Source organism: Piliocolobus tephrosceles, chromosome 8 (assembly GCF_002776525.5).
Source record: "Piliocolobus tephrosceles isolate RC106 chromosome 8, ASM277652v3, whole genome shotgun sequence".
NCBI lineage: Eukaryota > Metazoa > Chordata > Mammalia > Primates > Cercopithecidae > Piliocolobus > Piliocolobus tephrosceles.
The window spans coordinates 95,885,468-95,900,532 of record NC_045441.1 but is presented as its reverse complement, the minus strand read 5'-3'; the positions used below and the strand labels follow the sequence as shown (position 1 = coordinate 95,900,532).

The 15,065-nt window shown below is 42.8% G+C and overlaps 1 long non-coding RNA gene across 1 annotated transcript; it reads right to left on the bottom strand.

Annotated features, from left to right (window-relative positions):
- Positions 1 to 74: 74 nt before the first annotated feature.
- Positions 75 to 13,541, bottom strand: LOC111526710. Its single transcript, XR_002726473.3, has 3 exons — positions 13,285 to 13,541; positions 3,070 to 3,218; positions 75 to 1,004 (listed from the first exon to the last, which is right to left on the bottom strand). It is a non-coding gene; the product is annotated as an uncharacterized LOC111526710 (long non-coding RNA).
- Positions 13,542 to 15,065: the final 1,524 nt, after the last annotated feature.

Sequence of the window (15,065 nt, the reverse complement as noted above, 5' to 3'; positions counted from 1 at the left end):
GTTCAAGCGATCCTCCTACCTCAGTGCTGGGATTGCAGGTGTGCACCACCACATCTGGTTGATCTTTTGTATTGTTTGTAGAAACAGGGTTTTGCCATGTTGTGCAGGCTGGTCTCAAACTTCTGGACTCAACCGATCCACACGCCTCAGCCTCCCAAAGTGCTGGAATTACAGGTGTGAGACATTGCACCTGACCTTCTTGTGCACTTTTTAATGTTCTGAATGTTTCTGAGTTTGAGTAAGTGTATATGCCCCTCCCCGCGTGTGTATATGCGTTATTGGCTAGCCAATTTGTCCCTGAGGACAGAAGCAGAAGAAAATATGAGCACTTTATGCAAATAACTTCACATCCTTCAAGCTTCTGCTTTGTGCCTATTAGGAACCAACTATTATACAATCAAGGAATTCTTTAAAACTCCTACTTATCCCCATGCAAGCCACTATATCTCTTTATAGGAAACTAAGCCCAGCCTGTATGATACCAGTGAAACCTGATTTTTTATCTTCGGCAACTTCATTTCTCCATGGTCTATGATGATTCCAAATTGTGAGGCTCTTTCTGTGCTCACTGGTCTTTCTGGCATGGTTGAATCATGAATTGCTTCCCCATTTTGTTCTCCAGAATTCATCTCTTTCGTGCTCCTGGATTGACACTGGATTGATGTGTACTGAGAGTTTCTGCCCCGACTGCCATTCACTCCACAAACCTTCTTGGAGATTCTGTGTATCTGTTGTGGAGACCAGCGGGACCTTCTAGACAAATGTCTTGCTCTAGATGTCTCCAGGGGTACCTTTAGCAAGAGGCTTGGTAAGGTGGAAGTGGGGGAAAGGGAACAGAGTCCAGATTCTAATTGCATGAGGGAAAGCTTTAATAAAGATCTCAACACAAATTTTTAAGAATACCAAATCGCTTGGGTCCCAAAATGCTATTATTGAGATGAGTATAAGATTCTTAACAGAAGCAAACTGAACTTATTTCCAACATCTGCTCAGTTGTCTGGTATCTGAAAAAATAATAGGAGATTCAGAAAATGCAGGGATGGTGATTTTCCAATTAAGCAACCTAGAGCATTGTTTTAGTATTGACTTCCAGGGAGAAAACCTAGTCTACTAAGTTCTATTATCTATCTGCCTGGATCACCTTTATGCATCCTCCCCCTTTCACTCCTGACTGATTTCACCAGTTTTGGGTGGAGAGCTCTTATCTTGCGGTAGAAATTTAATGGTAAAAGTATTTTTTTTTTTAATTTCCACCAAATCTATAGGGTGGCATGAAACTCTTCTATTATTGATCTCTTTTTAGTTTTAGTTTGTGATAGGCAGAATTCTAAGATGTCCCCCCAATAATCCAAGCCCCTTTATAATCCCCTCCCTATGGAATCTTATTCCTATGATTAGGTTACACTATACGGCAAAGGTGAAGGGATTTTCCAGATGTCAGCAAAGCTCCTAATCAATTGACTTTAATTTAATCAACTAGCAGGTTATCCTGGGTGGACTTACCTAATCAGGTGAACCTTTGTTAGAGGAGCTAGAGGTAAGAGATTCTCTTGCTGGCCTTAAAGAAGCAAGCCACCAAGAGTTCTACAGCTGCCAGGAAATGAATTCTTCCAACAGCTTTGTGAGCTTTGAAGAGGACCCCAAACCTTAGATAAGACCCCAGCCCTGGCTGATGCATTGATTGCAGCTTTGTGAGACCCTGAGCAAAGGACCCATTCTCGGACTTTTGACCCATGAAAACTGTGCAATAATAAAAGTATTGCTGTAAGCCACTAGGCCTGTGTTAATTTATAATGCAGCAATATAGACAAATACCCCATTTAATCTCCAAAAGTGGCTGGCGCAGTGCCTCATGCCTGCAATCCCAGCACTTTGGGAACCTGGGGGGGCGGATCACTTAAGGCCAGCAGTTCAAGACCAGCCTGGGCAATATGGTGAAACCCCATCTCTACTAAAAATACAAAGAAATTAGCCGGATGTGGTGGCACGCACCCGTAATCCCAGCCACTCAGGAGGCTGAGGCATGAGAATCACTTGAACCCAGGAGACAGAAGTTGCAGTGAGCTGGGATCACACTACAGCACTCCAGCCTGGGCAACAGTGCGAGACTCCATCTCAAAAAAAAAAAAGTCTGGAAATGTGGCAGGCTGTTGCAGAGTGGCTGTTCTGTTACCTTGCTTTTATTATCAGTCTCTTTCAATATGCCCTACCAACTACACAGGGATAGACAGAAAAGAAAAAAAAAAAAACACTTAATATCAAGTTCTAAGTATATATTGTGCATATCAAAGGAGTATAAATAGAACCATTTCCTGCCAAAAATATAAGTTTTTCCCATCTAAGACATCTCCTGACCTCGTGATCCACCCGCCTCAGCCTCCCAAAGTGCTGGGATTACAGGCATGAGCCACCGCACCCGGCCTCAAAATAATATTGACCTGCTTTTCCTATACCTCACAATTTTTTAGCCCTGCTGATTTTTTTGTTTGTTTTTCTTCACCTTTGCACATGTTGTTCTCTGAGCCTGGAATACTCCTCTTTGCCTACCCCCTACTCATCCTTCAAATCTTAGCTCAAAATAAGTTCTACAGAGAAGCCTCTGCACATACTCTGTAGCAGATACTCCTAATGGCCCATCTACACTATGTGTACCCAGTTAGTGCCCCTCAACCAGGGCAGGTGTGGCTGCTGTGAGCCACTGACACTTGCACACTTGCACCTTTCTTCAGAGCAGAGACTTTGATTGATGGGAACTGCCTTGCTGAAAGATTCCTGGAAGTTTCTTCTCAAGTGGCTCTTCTGAGCCAATTATCGACAGATGTGGGGTAAAACCATTCAGCCCCCTTGTGTCTGAGTGGATAGACTTGGCCCGCCCTGCAATTCCTGCTCCAGAACTCCCTGTGGGGTCAGGCTGAATCTAGAGTTCTCTTGAAACCACAACATTGCTCACATTCTTCTCCTGCCCCATCCTGCTGCCCTCACTCCCTTCCAAGTTTCTCCGGAGAGCATGCCCTTCATAAATCACTGCATGAAAATGCCCATCTCAGATTTTGCTTCTAGAAAACCTACCTTACGACATCCCCAATAGAAATGACATTCTTCGGCCTGGCGTGGTGGCTCACGCCTGTAATCCCAGCCCTTTGAAAGGCCGAGGCACGCGGATCACAAGGTCAGGAGATTGAGACCATCCTGGTTAACACGGTGAAATCCTGTCTCTACTAAAAATACAAAAAAAAAAAAAAAAAAAAAAAAAAAATTAGCTGGGTGTGGTGGCAGGCGTCTGTAGTCCCTGCTACTCAGGAGGATGAGGCAGGAGAATCGCTTGAATCTGGGATGCAGAGGTTGCAGTGAGCCAAGACTGTGCCACTGCACTCCAGCCTGGGTGACAGAATGAGACTCTGTCTCAAAAAAAAAAAAAAGATATTCCTCATTATTGTCTCATATACGCCCTCATACGCCCTCTTTTCCTTTATTGTACTTTTCCAAAATAGCAATTTTATAAATGTTATATCTGTTTGTGGATTTATTCATTTTTACTGCTTGCCTATTAGCCATGAGGTTGATGAACTGTGAGTTCTGTGAAGGTGGAGACCACACCTATTTCATCTTCCCTTGTGTGCCCAGTATCAGCGGGGAGCTCAGAAGTCATTGAACGGGTGAATGAATGTGTGAGTTTGGTGTCTTTCTTCAAGATGAGTATGGCTTGCATGGAGCTTAGATAGGTCTCAAAGCCCTGGCCAGCTGGGGCACGGTGGCTCATGCCTGTAATCTCAGCACTTTGGGAGGCCAAGGTGGGCAAATCACTTGAGGTCAGGAATTCAAGACCAGCCTGGCCAACATGGTGAAACCCCATCTCTACTAAAAATACAAAAAATTAGCCAGGCGTGGTGGCATGCACCTATAGTCCCAACTACTCGGGAGGCTGAGGCAGGAGAATTGCTTGAACCCAGGAGATGGAGGTTGCAGTTAGCCAAGATCATGCCACCGCACTCCAGCCTAGGCAACAGAGCGAGACTCTGTCTTGAAATAAATAAATAAACAAAAAAGCCCGGCCAAGGTTTAGCCTTCTAATAGTACTCCCTTGGTCCCTGTGGCTCCTATTCACTGGGACCAAGCTTGGAGTCTCTTCTCCCAGAAAGCAAGAAATACACTCTGCACTAACAATCATGATTTCTGTGATTCTAATAAATTCATACATCTGTATTCTATAAAGATTTTACAATAGTATGAGCCCTTTTGCCTCTTTGTTCATTCATAATGAGATCTATATAACCCCTACTAGGTACAGGCACTGTTTTACTTGCTATTGCTATAACACTGAACAGCAGACAGGACCCCTACTGTCATGAAACTCAGCATTTACTAGGGAGGGGCAGTCACTGACAAAGAAGCAAACATAACAGATAATGATGAGTGCTATGAAGAAAAGTAAAGAAGAATAAAGGATGCAGACACTCTGTTAGACAGAGGGGGCAGGAAAAGCCTCTTTCACTACAAGTCATTTGAGTTCAATGCTGCATTATAACACAATATATAGTCACAGGATAATAATATAGTAAGTACACTATATTTCTTTATGCATTTCTAAGTGAAGGCACTTAGAAAACAAGGTTTCATGAGCTTACTCTTTCTTCCTAAGTAGATACAGAAGGGAGGAGAACACAGTTATGGCCCAGTGGTGGTATTTGTCTATTCACCTTATAGTGATGAGAAAACCAAAGTTCAGGGGCATAAGGCCACTCGCCCAACGCATAAAATAAGTAAAAGTTTGAGCTGTGAACCTAATCGAGGACTTTCTGACTCTAAAACCCATTTCTTTTCTCCCATTATATTTTACTCCCTTAAGTTACTACTACTACTCTTACTTGAATAAATATTTATACTAAATATGGGCTAAATATTTATAAGTAAGTTTTAATACCTAAGCTCCTGTGCTTGAATAAATGTCATAACTAGACATAAACCTTAAAGTTCTGTTGGTCTATATGAAACATTGTTAGTCTATGGTATTCTACTGAACATCTATATAATGTGTTGAACACAGATCTCGCCACGAATACAGGAAGTTCATTGGAGGTGATATTTTGTTTTGTTTTTGTGTTTTTCTGGTTTTGGTTGTTAATTGATGACTTAATAAGTCAGGGCTTATAAGTTTAATGATCTGTCTTATTTGTTTGTTTGTTTGTTTTGTAGAGACTAGGTCTCATGATGCTGCCCAGGCTGGTCTGGAAATCCTGGGCTCATGCGATCCTCCTGCCTTGGCCTCCCAAAGTGCTGGGATTATAGGCACGAGCCACCACGCCCAGCCTCGACAGTCTGTTTTGTGTCTAGGAAAGAGTCATTATTAGTTATTCATTTACTTTTAAAATGTCAAGTTTATTTTATGCTTTATTGTTCTTAAAGCACATTCACATATATTATCTAGGTTTCTTTATATATCTATGTATTCATGAGATAGAAAAAACAAGTATCAACATCTCCATTTTGTAGATATGGAAATCAGAGGTCTAAGTGCTTGCCCAAGTTTATATAATTAGTAAGGAAGAAATCTAAGACGAGAAACTAAAGTTGTATCTCTAAATCCAACGATGCTTCACTATCCACTCTCTTTCAGTCGGAGGAGCAAAAGCTATAAGCCCTGGAGGATAGGGCGTTTGTTCAAGGATGAGACGTTCCCTACTCCAACCACTTCTGAGTCAGAGTCTGGTCTGGTGGCCGGGGGTGTGGGTTGGACGAGATCTGTGGATCTCATCTTGTGCCCCTCGGAAAAGTAATGTTGTGTTAACAATGTGCCCTGCCCCGAGGCCTGTTTCCCAATCCAGATATTAAGCTAATGGATAAAATGTTTCTCCAGGAACTCTATTCTGAACCATGTCAAAATGCATGAACCCAGAGTAAGCAAGTATTGGTAGCTTAATATTTTAAAATATTACCAAATGTTATTAGGAAACCATCTTTTGTTTGTTGTCAATTTGTATCAATTGGATTTCCTGCTGGACCAATTGTTCCCGGTTCATCTGATGCAATTAAATGTATTGGTGTCTCCAGTCTCACATCCTTAAACCCATCCTGATCCCAAGACTTTACAGTAACTTTTCATTCTCTTCAGGATAAAACTAAAACTCTTTTTTTTTTTTTTTTGAGACAGAGTCTTGCTCTGTTGCTCAGGCTGGAGTGTAGTGGCACGATCTCAGCTCATTGCAACCTCCACCTCCCAAGTTCAAGCAATTCACCTGCCTTAGGTTTCCAAGCAGCTGGGATTACAGACATGAGCCACTGCGTCCAGTCAAAACTCAAATTCTCTATCAGGGTCCATCAGGTTCCCATAACCTGGCCTTGCCAGCTTCCTGCCCCATCTCTGGTCACTCTCCATTTGGTTTTTTTGGGGGGGCTCTAGTTGTGCACAGCCTCTTATACTCCAAGGTACACCCCTCCACAGCTTCAGCCTCTTTGTCTTTGCTCAAACCATCTCTGCTAGCTCAGGGCTCTTCCTTTCTTGCCAAGCTCTGCTCTTCCTTTGAGATTCAGTTTCGGCAGCACATTCACCAGAAGGCCTAGGCTGACCCCAACGCCAAGCTACAGATCCCTCCTGTGGGCTCCAGTATGCCCTGTGCCATTACCATATTGTTTTGATTTTTAAATTTTCATTCATTTATTTGTAATTCATAATACATTCATGTGGTTCAAAATTAAAAAGGCTCAAGAGAGTAAATGATAGTGTACTTTCTTTTTACCCTGTCCCCTGGCCAGCTTTTTCCCTTACACAGAGGCAACCAACATTACCACTTACGTAAGAATCCTTCCAGAGATTGACCAGAATATCTCACAAATTCATATGCACATGCTAAAATTCTTAGACTTTCCTTCCTTCCTTCCTTCCTTCTTTCCTTCTTTCCTTCCTTCCTTCCTTTCCTTTTTTCCTTCCTTCCTTTTACACGAATGGTATCATACCATTAAAAAACATGCAGCTCTTGTTTTTTAAAACAATATGCCTCAGAGAGAATTCCATAACATGGGACAATCATAAAGATCTTCTTCATTTTAAATATACAATTATATAGGATTCCACTGAATTGTTGCCCCATTCTTTGTTTAACCAATCCCCAAATGACGGGCAATTAGTTTATTTCTAATTTCTTGCTATCAAAGGCAACGCTACAATAGATGGCCGCACACATGCATCAGTTTGTACATGCCACATTATATTGAAATACTCTTCTTACCAGACTATCTCTTGGCTTAGGCTATTGGTTCCCCTGAGACAAGAAATGATGCTTTATGCACCTCCCAATTCACCTGCCTCTAGGAGGGCCTAGCATGTAGTAAGCAGGCAGTTAAAGTTGGGTAGACTGAAGGTGTTGTGTAGGAATCAGCTGATCTTCACGTGCTTTGCCACCCGAACAGGTCTGAGAATCACTAGACACGTGGCCCTTTAAAGGTTTGTTCTGATTATTCTGTTTGCCTTCCTGCTCCCCTAACTCATTCCCTGTCCCTCTGTAACCTGATCTGTGCTCCAGATGAGCTGAGCCTTACTGACAGTATAGTCTTGGTTCCCTGTTTCCAGCTTCCCTTGGGGTTTATCCAGTGGGAGGCACTCACAGAGGACGGAGGGCAGAAGCCAGAGACTGAGGTACTTCTTCCTGTTTCTTCCCTGCCTCAGGGGCTATGTCTTCCTCTGCATAGGACGACAGTTCCCTCAGCTCCAGCTCTCACAGTGCTCACAACACTGTTTCCTGCCCTTGCCTTCAGGGCCAGGATAGTGACAGCCACCCTGTTAATCCTGGGTGTTTCCTTAACCCCTTGTGAATATGCCTTACCATGCCCACATCCCTGTAAATGATCTCGTCAGCTCCAGTTAAACTCTTCGTATGCGATTCTGTTTTCTGCCAGGACCCTCATAGATATAGGAATGTGGTGCAGTGGCTCACGCCTGTAATCTCACCACTTTGGGAGGCCAAGGCAGGCAGATCACGAGTTCAGGAGTTCGAGACCAGCCTGGCCAACATAGTGAAACCCCATCTCTACCAAAAAATACAAAAAAAAAAAAAAAAAAAAAAAAACTTAGCCGAGTGTGGTGGCAGGTGCCTGTAATCCTAGCTACTAAGGAGGCTGAGGCAGGAGAATCACTTGAACCTGGGAGGCAGAGGTTTCAGTGAGCCGAGATTGTACCACTACATACCAGCCCAGGTGACAGTGCAAGACTCTGTCTCAAAAAATTAAAAAAAAAAAAAAAAAAAAATATATATATATATATAACAATAGCCTCTGAACCAGAAATTCTATTTAACTATTGGTAAGGAGAGAGTTTCTCAATTGCATTTTGAAATATAATAAAAGCTAGTGACATAGACAAACTATAACGATTCCCCAAAGCTTTATAACAATACTAATAAAAGGTGTTGGAAAGACAACCTAAAAATCCCCCTTGTTCCATGGTAACCACTTTGCCAGCACCAGTATTTATGATTCAGCCTGAAAAATGTGGCACAAGGTTTAGAAAGTATTTCAATAGCTTCTGCCTAGAGGTTCTTTACCTCATCGAGGCAGCAGATAGAAACTGAAAAGATAGAACAAACAAGTAAGACCAGAAAGGTTTTGTGGGAATTAAGCAGTGTTCTGCATTATACATTCCTTATAGAGTATATAGTGTTTTCAATGTGTGCATTTCTTGCATAGCTGTTCATTAGTGGGCTGTAAATTTTTTTTTTTTTAATGTCTATTGGTTGACCTCCAACCGATTAAGTTGAAAATAGTGTTTTTTCCCTCCCCATGATTAATCACTGAGTAACAGCCTGAAGAATCTTTGGGGCATTGAGATTGATTCTTTGTACTTGTGAGTTGTAAGGAAATCTGGTTTAAATTAAAACATAATGGCTGCAGATTGCAAGTTGTTCCCGTCATTAGTAAAGCTGCTTTTGAAGTTGGTGATTAGGATTTTCCTTCAGGGAGGATCAGGCTGCAATGTCTGTGCACACAGTTTTTGCTTCTAGACATTAACCACTAAGAATATTAAAAGACATACAAAAAGTAGGCCTGTCACTTTGTCTCAAATCATTCAGCTTCTAACATAAGCAGAACCTTTCTCAGGCATAAAAAGAGAGTTTGAATGATTCATGAAATTCTTTCTCCACATTAAATATAAAGAGATGAGGGGAATGACAAAGCAAAATGTTTCTTTAATTAGCAGCAAATAAACAGAAATTCCTTTGGGAAATATATGCCATATACATGTACATATGTGTATATGCACACACATACATATACACACAGGGAAAGTAAATCCTTTCTCATCTACAACTCTACCTAGAAATCTTTCTTTAAAACCAGTATTCATAAAGTATTAAATTTAATAACATGCTTATTTTACTTGTTTTTAGATAATTTACTTGGGCTTACCTCACATAAAATCTTATGTATGTATCTGTATTTCTCTTTTAAAATATTTCTTTTTTTCTTTTTTTTGAGATGGAGTCTCGCTCTGTCACCCAGACTGGAGTGCAGTGGCGCAATCTTGGCTCATTGCAACCTCTGCCTCCCAGCACTTTGGGAGGTCGAGGCAGGCCTCCCAACCTCAGCCTCCCGAGTAGCTGAGATTATAGGCGCCTGTCACCATGCCCAGCTAATTTTTGTATTTTTAGTAGAGACGGGGTTTTGCCATCTTGGCCAGGCTGATCTCGAACTCCTGAGCTCAGGTGATCCACCTACCTTGGCCTGCCAAAGTGCTGGGACTACAGGTGTGACTCACCTTGTCCAGTCTAAAAATATTTCATTTAGAATGGCATTGACATAGCAGTAACAGAATGCCTTTAGTTTTAACTAAGTAGGGATGCTGCATTCACGCATTTGATTAATGTACTCTTTTCTGGTTGATTAGAGAGATGACAATATGAAAAATATGCCAATTGTTATGGTTTTATTATTATTATTATTATTATTATTTTGAGATAGGGTCTTGGTCTTTTGCCCCGATTAGACAGAGTGGAGTACAATGGCACAATCATGGCTCATTGCTGCTTTGGCCTCTCTGGCTCAAGCAATCCTCTTACCTCAGGCTCCCAAGTAGCTGGGACTACAGGCACGTGCCACCACGTGCAACTAATTTTTTTATTTTTAGTAGAGGCAAGGTCTTGCTATGTTGCCCAGGCTGATCTTGAACTCCTGAGCACAAGTCACCCTCCAGCCTCGGCCTCCCAAAGTTCTGGGATTATAGGCATGAGCCACCATGCTCAGCCATGTTATGGTTTTAAACCTCATAATGGTCATTTGCTCATTTTTTACATTTGTGTTTTGATTCCCATAACACCTTACCATGTCGAGCTCCATCAAAGTGCATATGATCAACTTACTGCAAAGAGGTAGGATAATATGACTGTGTTTCTATGGAAAGCTAGGCCCAATTTATTATCATTATTGTATATCAAACTGATGTTATTATTGTATATACAACAATAATTTATCTTAGTTTTGGCTGCTATACCAAAATTACCATATATTGGATGACTTAAACCCTGGTCCACGGCCTGTTAGAGGCTGGGTCACACGGCAGGAGGTGAGTGGCAGGCAGGTGAGCATTACTGCCTGAGCTTCGCCTCCTGAGACATCAGCAGCAGCATTCGATTCTCATAGGAGCATGAACCCTATTGTGAACTGTACAAGGGATCTAGGTTGAGTGTCTCTTATGGGAATCTAACCAATGCCTGATGATGCAAGGTGAAAGTTTCATTCCAAACCATCCCCCCTTCCCCCCCATATTCCATGGAAAAAACTGTCTTCCACAAAACTGGTCCTTGGTACCAAAAAAGTTGGGTGCCACTATCTTAAACAACATTTATTTCCCACCATTCTGGAGGCTGGGAAATCCAAGATCAAGGTGTTGGCAGATCCAGTGTCTGGTGAGGGCCCACTTACTGGTTTGTAGACAGCTCTTTGTGTTGTATCCACACAATGAGGATGGAAGCTAGCTTTCTCCTGTGTCTTCTTAAAACAGTGCTAATCCTGTGATGAGGGCTCTACCCTCACAACCTCATCTAAACCTAATTATCTCTCAAAGGCCCCTTCTTCAAACACCATCACATTGGGAATTAGGACTACAGCATGTGAATGACACAAACATTCAGTCCATAGCATCATTACTCAGTTTATACAGGAGTTTGCAGTTTTGATGAAACCTTTTTATCCTAGTCCTTATAATTAGTCTGATGATAAAGCTAATGTTATCACTACTCTCTTACAGATGAGGAAATCGAGGCTCTGAGAAGTTAATAAACCTCCTAAGATCACATAGCTTGTAAGAAATCAAGGTGTGTCCCAGCATGGTGGCTCATGCCTGTAATCTCAGCACTTTGGGAAGCCAAGGCAGGCGAATCACTTGGGCCCAGGAGTTTGAGATCAACCTGGGCAACATGGGGAAACCCATCTCTACTAAAAATACAAAAATTAGCTGTGCATGGTGGTGTGCATCTATAATCCCAGCTACCCAGGAGGCTGAGGTGGGAGGATCACCTGAGTCTGGGAGGTAGAGGTTGAAATGAGCTGAGATGGTACCATTGCACTGCAGCCTGGGTGACAGAGGGAGACTCTGTCTTTTAAGAAAAGAAAAAAAGAAAGAAATCAAGGTGAGATGCTGAAAAGAACCTAGGGCTCTGACCAAATTCTGTGTTTTATTGACTCCACTATCCTAAGACATTATTTCACAAGATGACTGCCTAAGGAATTTCATTCCCACAAATTTGGCCTTGAATCTGGTGATACTGAAGGCATGAGTTCATTTAACACAATGAGGAAAAATGTGTTCAGGAAGGCTATCCACAAGATATCATTCTTGTTCCATCTTAAAGAATCAATATAGAAGTAGGTGAAGTCTGTACATAGCACCACTTAGTGGGGCCTGGCATTCTGGTCCTTAAAAAAAGAATATTACCATTTGAATAACTAACACCATTTTCAGTAATTTTTTTTTTTTTTTTTTTTTGAGACAGGGTTTCGCTCTTGTTGCCCAGACTGGGGTGCAATGGCATGATCTTGGCTCACTGCAACCTCCGCCTCCCGGGTTCAAGCAATTCTCCTGCTTCAGCCTCCCAAGTAGACGGCATTACAGGCATGCACCACCATACCTGGCTAATTTTTTGTATTTTTAGTAGAGACAGGGTTTCACGATGTTGGCCAGCCTGGTCTTGAACTCCTGACCTCAGGTGATCCACCTGCCTCGGCCTCCCAAAGTGCTGGGATTATAGGCATGAGCCACTGCACCCAGCATCACTTTCAGTAACATTTAAGCGGTCTTTATTAGGTAGACTATACACTTCTATCCTCCTTCATTGAATTAGCTGAATAATCCTCTTAAGAATTCTTTGAGGCAGATATTATTGGCCCCATTTTACAGATGAATGCAAACCAACACCCCAGCCAAGTAAAAATAAGAAAGCATTGTCTTTATGGATGAACTCTCAAAGTGAGAATCTGCAGAACTCTGAGCTTTGGAGGGTAAGAAAAATTTCAAGATAACAAGCAGTAAGGATCTCCCACCCCCACATAAGAAAGAATAGAGACAATTTTTCTCCAAATACTTGCTAGAACCAGCAGAAATACACCTTGATGGTAAAATGGTCGCTGTCTGCAGACTGTGATTCAACTGTATGATCTGGATTCAACCAATCAGGAAACCTATTACACTATGGACCATTTGTGGATTTGGCTCTAAGAGCCTGTATCATCTCTATTCCCTGAGGCTCCATCCCAGAGTTGAACCCTTCTCTGTTAGATCAACATACTATTCTCTGTTGTACAGTGAAGTCAGCCCAGTGCTCACTCTGTCTCAGAGACTGTGTTTTCTCTTAATGTTATTCTTATTCTTATGATCACATAGTAATTCAAATGGATGACTTATTTTTTAAAATAGCAGCTAGTGCACTTCCTAGTAAAGACTGGTTTAGTTGGCCAGGCCTGGTGGCTCATGCCTGTAAAACCAGCACTTTGGGAGGCCAAGGCAGGTGGATCACTTGAGGTTAGGAGTTTGAGATCAGCCTGGCCAACATGGTGAAACCCTGTCTCCACTAAAAAAAAATATAAAAATTAGCCAGGCATGGTGATGGGCACCTGTAGTCCCACCTACTTGGGAGGCTGAGGCAGGAGAATCACTTGAACCTGGGAGGCGGAGGTTTCAGTGAGCTGAGATCGTACCACTACAGTCCAGCCTGGGTGACAGAGTGAGACTCTTGTCTCACAGAAAAATTTAAAAAATAAAAAAAAAAAAAGACTGATTTAGTCATCCATTTACTCACTTACCTTTTGGGTGCCTGCCTTGTGCCAGGAGCCATGCCAGACCTTAGGTGTCCAGAAAGTTGACATGGAGCCTGTTGTCACGAGCTCATACTCTAGTCGGGGAGGCAGATAGGAATTTGGCCTATTCAGGGAGGTCAGGAAAGTCTCCTCTGAGAAAATGTCCTCTGAGCCAAGAAAGGAGAATTATTGTAGGCAGCAATGTAGGCAGAGGGTGCAGCAGAGGCTGTCAGGAGGGAGGAGGAGGATGAAGTCATGGAAGCCAGTGGGTGCAACTGGAAATGGGGCCGACAGGGTTTGGTGGGCCAGATAAGGAGCTTAGTCATCATCTTAAGAGGTGACAGACCCAAATTGTGTTGTACACGGGAACTCTGGCTGTTGTACATAGATGATGGATGGAAAGATGCCAGAGTGAGTGCTGGTAGACTAGTGAGATAATGACTGCAATAGTCTGTAGAAGCATAATCTAGTCCAGAAGATGCTGATTTTAAACTGTAGTGTTAGAAAGTTTGTCTCAGAACTGTCTTCCACTACAGCTTATTTTCTAGTCACTGCTGTTTCCTTCCTTCCCTCTTTCCTTCCTTCCTTCCTTCCTTCCTTCCTTCCTTCCTTCCTTCTTTCCTTCCTTCCTTCCCTTTTTTTTTTTTTTATGGAGTTTTGCTCTCGTTGCCCAGGCTGGAGTGCAATGGCGCGATCTTGGCTCACCGCAACCTCTGCCTCCCAGCTTCAAGTGATTCTTCTGCCTCAGCCTCCCAAGTACATGAGGCATGAGCCGCCATGACCGGCTAATTTTGTATTTTTAGTAGCGACAGGGTTTCTCCATGTTGGTTAGGCTGGTCTCGAACTCCTGACCTCAGATGATCGGCCTGCCTCAACCTCCCAATGTGTTGGGATTACAGTCGTGAGCCACTGCGCCTGGCCTTTTTTTTTTTCTTTTTAGAGATGGAGGGTCTCACTATGTTACCCAGGCTGGTCTTGAACTCCCAGGCTCAAATAATCGTCCTGCCTCAGCTGCCTGAATAGCTGGGACCTGTAGGTGCCTGTCACCGCACCTAGCTCTTTCATTATTTCCCTCTTCATTCAGACTTTTTCGCTTAGTCACTGTTGCTCAGTGTCACCCATAGCAGGGCCTGCTATAAAAATAGGTTGAATGCATTAAGGAATAAAGGAATGCACAAAAGATTAGTCATTGTACCAGCACTCTGCTTGTGAGAGAAAATGTTACACTATGGAGCAGTGCCATATGCAAATAACTAATACTTTTTTTGTTTTTGTTTTTGAGACGGAATCTTGCTCTGTCGCCCAGGCTGGAGTGCAGTGGCACGATCTCAGCTCTCTGCAACCTCCACTTCCTGGGCTCAAGCGATTATCCTGCCTCAGCCTCCTGAGTAGCTGGAACTACAGGCATGCACCACCACACCTGGCTAATTTTTGTACTGATGTTTTTGAAATTAATGTCTTAAATGTAACATGCTAACAGTGGCCCTCTAAGTCATGGGATTCCAGGTGACCGCTGTTTCCTTCTTTTTTTTTTTTTTTTTTTGAGACGGAGTCTCGCTCTGTCACCCAGGCTGGAGTGCTGTGGCCCGATCTCAGCTCACTGCAAGCTCTGCCTCCCGGGTTCACGCCATTCTCCTGCCTCAGCCTCCTGGGTAGCTCGGACTACAGGCGCCGCCACCTTGCCCGGCTAGTTTTTTGTAGTTTTTAGTAGAGACGGAGTTTCACCGTGTTAGCCAGGATGGTCTCGATCTCCTGACCTCGTGATCCGCCCGTCTCGGCCTCCCAAC